The following is a 5083-nucleotide window of genomic DNA, read 5'->3' as shown; positions in this document are numbered from 1 at the left end:
ATAGATAGATAGATAGATAGATAGATAGATAGATAGATAGATAGATATGAGAGGGACAGAGAAGGATCCCTTTTGTGTAAGGGAAGAAAAAGGAAATTATAATGAACACATAAAGGAAGGGATGGTGATAATGAGAAAGATGATGTCGCACTTGGAGACCAGAAAATACCCAATTGGCAATTAAAGTCAAATGGGAATTACTAAAAACACCAACTCAGCTTTTCCTCCATCATGCCAAGAGAGTATTTATCTTGACATTACATCATAAATATCCTTCATGGATTTTCCTGGGCAGGACAATTTGCATTATGGAGGACAAGTACTAAACATCTGGATGGATCTCTTGTAATGTCAGATCATGCTTAGAATGCATGACACTGGCAGAAATTTAGTACATTGAAAAACTCCATCTTTGTGTGTATTAAATCTTACAATGCAAGGAGAGCCTTCATGGATGAAGTGGTACTTGTATTGATCCTCGAAGGATATGTAGGATTCCAATGAGCAGAGATAGGGAAAGAGATATTTCAGATACAGGAACAGAGAAAACCAAGGGAAGGAAGTAGAATGGGTTCTATCCAATTTTAGATAGGGTATTTGATAGGACACTTGGGAGTAAAGTCACATAGAGCTAGAAAATAAGGTGTGGCAAGATGGACATCATATGTACCAAGAATTATCACATAAATCACCAGATGACCATGAAGAGATAGAAGAAAAGCTATTTATTGATTAGGATATTGTTCTTTTAGTACTTTGGTGAATCCCCATAATGCTCAGCACAGAACTCCTAGTGGATGCTCAATCTATTTTTCACGGCCAAGAAGCACACTTGCATTATGGGAGACTGGGTCTAAAACACCAAGCAAAGTGGTTGATCAATGCCTTTATCCAACTGTGTCCAAAAACAATCCCAAACTCATTTTTACCCAGGTTGTTGTAAAATGGGCAAAATCCTCTACCAATTTGTAGATAAATTATCTCACTGACTGGATCACACTGTTTATCAACATGTTTTGCTGTCATGTCAACAGACGTTTATTAAGTATCTACTACATGCTAGACACTGTGTTAAGCACTGGGGATAGAAAGGTAAAAAATAATCCGGACCCATGAGTAACTCACACTCTAATGGGGAGACAATGTGTAAATAATTTATGCACAAACTAGCTATATATAGGATATTTTTTTTTCAAATAGACAGAGGGAAAGAAATAGAATTAAGAGTAATTGGAAAGATTTCCTATGTGTAGGAAGAGCCATTATTCCCCCTAATGGATTCCTAAGGAGGATTCCTTAGAAGTAGGAGATTAACTATATACGTATCTTTATTTTCATGTTGGAATAAATAACTGAAACCTACAGCTACCAAAATGATTATTTCTAAAGCACACAACTGACCATGTCACTCCTCTATTCAAAAAAACTCTATTGGTTCCCTATTGTTTATAGGTAAAATAAAAACTTCTTTTGCATTTAAAGTCCTTCACAAGTGACTCCACCCTTCATATTACTAATAACTCTTCTTCACACACACATACACACACACACATTCCCCATGCCTGACATGTCCTCCTTCCACAGCATCATCTCTTACTATCCCTCAAAAATTTCAGAGATCAGCTTAAGAGCTATCTCCAACACGAGGATTTCCCTAATCCCTTTGACTACCAGTGCTCCTAAAACAAATTACTTCATTTTTACTGATATATTTAAATATTTTTGCCCAGATAGATGAATAATTCTTTGAAGGTAGGGATTGTTTTTTATTCCTCTTTGAATCCCTAGCACCTGCATAGATCATGGCAGTCTACATGCTTGGTGAATGTTTGTTTATTGTTTGATTAACCTCACATGATAAGTGTTCAGCTAAAAAAAGTGCTAAAGGATATTTTGGCATAAAGTAGTAGAAATAACACCAAATTGATATTGAAGGATTTGGATTTGGATCCTTGTGCTGTCATTCACAACTTGTCTACACTTGGTCAGAACATGTCAGTCAACTCTTTCAACCTTAACTTACTTATCTATAAATGGGGTGATACAACTTACCTCTCAGCATTTTTATAGTGTTTATCACTAACTTTCAAGTACTATCAACATTAAACTGAAATAAAGCTTAGAAACAATTTTACAGCCAGTATTTCTGATAAAGGCCTCATTTCTAAAGTAGAGAACTGAGTCAAATTTATAAGAATACAAGTCATTCCTCAATTGATAATCAAAGGATATAAAGAAGCAGTTTTAAGATGAAGATATTAAAATTATCTATAGTCATACAAAAATGCTCTAAGTCAGTATTGACTAAAGAAATGCAAATTAGAACAACTCTGAGATATCACCTCACACCTAATAGTTTGGATAATATGATAAATGTTGGAGAGAATGTGAAAAAATTGGAACACTAATGCATTGTTGTTAAAGTTCTGAACTGATCCGGCCATTCTGGAGAGCAATTTGGAACTGTGTTCAAAGAGCTATAAAAATTGTGCATATCCTTTGGTCCAGCAATACCACTACTAGGTCTGTATCCCAAAGATGCCGTAAAAATGGAAAAGGGCATGTACAAAAATATTTATAGCAGCTCTTCTTGTGGTGGCATCCCAAGCAAGGAAAGGAGGGAGCAGTGAAAGGGAATTACTCAAAAATATAATGCCCCTTTATCTATCCATACTTGGGCTCATTTTCACAGTGAAATCCCACTCATATCTCTATATGCATAATCTGCCAACTTTGAGAGAAATAAATATGCATATACAGTCTAATTTTTATGCCTTTCTTAGAACAAACTCAAGTAATGGTTGACTGTGTGTTTGTATATATGTACATATGTAAATATGTGTGTATAGTATAAGTGGAACCATGTAAAACATGATATCCACTTCCAGAGAAAGAACTGATATATGGAAATATGTTCTATACGTGTGTGTGTGTCTGTGTGTGTGTGTGTGTGTGTGTGTAGTATAAGTGAACTGTACAAAACATACCTCTATATATGAATTCCTTCTCCAGAGGTGGGTAGCATCTTCCTTCATAAGTCCTTCCTAGTTGATTTGAATGATCATATGACTCAAAATAGATTATTCATAGTTGCTCTGATCAATATTACTGTTACTTCATATTCTCTTGTTTTGCTTTTTTTACTCTATATTATTCCATGCAAGTCTTTCCATGATTTTCTATAAACAATATGCTTGTCATTTCTTACAATAGTCATGTCTTCTGTCATAATCACATACTATAACTTATTCAGCCATTCCCTAATTGATGAGCACCCTAAGTCTTTGCCTCTACAAAGAGAGCTGCTACCAATATTTTAGAACATGTAGGTGATTTTATTTTTCCTCTACTTACCCTGGGAAACAGATCTAAAAGTGTTGTTTCTGGGTCAAAGGGTACGCATGGTTTTATACTTTTGTTGCTGGGTCAAAGTGTATGCATAGTTTTATAACATTTATGAAGTAATTCCAAATTGCTATTCAAAATGATTGGATCAGTTCACAATTCCACCAATAGTACATTAGTGTCCCAATTTTTCCACATCCCCTCTAATATTTGTCACTTTATCCTTCTATCATTTTAGCCAACTTTATAGGTGTGAGGTAGTACCTCAGAGTTGTTTTAATTTTCAATTCTCTAATCAATAGTGATTTAGTGCATTTTTTCATATGACTGGATATAGCTTGTTTTCTTCTTCTAAAAACTGCCTGTTCATATCTTTTGAATATTTATTAATTGGGGAATGACTCATTTTCTTATAAATTTGAATCAGTTCTCTACATAATGGAAAGATGAGGTCTTTATATAGAGAAACTGGCTATAAATTCCCTCCCTCCAATTTTCTGCTTTCCTTCTAATCTTGGCTACATTGGTTTTATTTGTAGAAAACCTTTTTAATTTAATGTAATCAAAGTTATTCATTTTACATCCCACAGGTCTCTTTATCACTTGTTTATTCATAAATTCTTCTTTTATCCATATATCTGACAGGTGTGTTCCCTCTTTCATGTTCTTATAATTATATCAACCTGTATGTCTAGGTCATGTATCCATCTCGACCTTATGTTGGTAAATGGTGTGAGGTATTGGTCTATACCTAGTTTCTGCCAGACTGCTTTCAAGTTTTCCCAGCAATTTTTACCAAACAGTGAGTTCTTACTCAAAAAACTTAGATCATTACATTTATCAAACTCAAAATTGCTATAATCATTTAATGTCTATTGTCTACCTGTGGTGTATGGTGTGTTCAAAAAGGACTAACACCTCTGATGTGAGGGCTTGCTTTTGAGGGCTGCTTATCTACCCACCAGCACTCAACTCTCAGCTGTGGCTCCAAGAATCTTGCTGTAGCATGCACAGGGCTAAGGTAACGAACAGGCTTCAAACTTAATTCTGTTTAGATCTAGCTATCTAATATTCTATTTATCTACTTGACTTCTTTCTTATTTATTTTTAGTTAGATTTATCTAGTTCTGAGAGGGGAAATTTGAAGTCCACCCTATGACAGTTTTGCTATCTATTCCTATCTGTAATTCATTTACCTTTTCCTTTACAAATTTGGATGCTATAGAATTGGCGCATATATGTTTAGTTTCAATATTATTTCATTATCTATGGTGCCTTTTAACATAATGTAGTTTTTGTGTTTATCTCTTTTAATCAAATCTATTTTAGCTTTAACTTTGAGATAATGGCTGCTACCCCTGGTTGTTGTTGTTGTTGTTGTTATTGTTTTATATAAATCAGCTGAATTCTAATAAATTATACTTCTGCCCTTTATTTTTATTCTATGTGTATCTCTCAATTTCAAGTGTATTTCTTGAAAATATAATATTGCTATATTCCAGGGTTTTTATCCATTCTGCTATTCAATTTTGTTTTATGGGTGTGTTCATCCCATTCACTTTCAAAATTATAATTACTAGTCACATATTTCCTTCTATCTTATTTTCCCCATATTTCTTCTTCTTCTTCTTCTTCTTCCTCCTCCTCCTCCTCCTCTTCCTTCTTCTACTCCTCCTTTTCATCTACCTCCTCCTCCTCCTCCTTCTCCTCCTCCTCCTCCTTCTCCTCCTCCTCCTCC

The sequence above is a fragment of the Petaurus breviceps genome, unplaced genomic scaffold (genome assembly GCF_028583685.1).
Source record: "Petaurus breviceps papuanus isolate PSGF00001 unplaced genomic scaffold, PetGlider_PUasm1.0 37, whole genome shotgun sequence".
NCBI lineage: Eukaryota > Metazoa > Chordata > Mammalia > Diprotodontia > Petauridae > Petaurus > Petaurus breviceps.
This window is presented reverse-complemented; position numbering follows the sequence as displayed.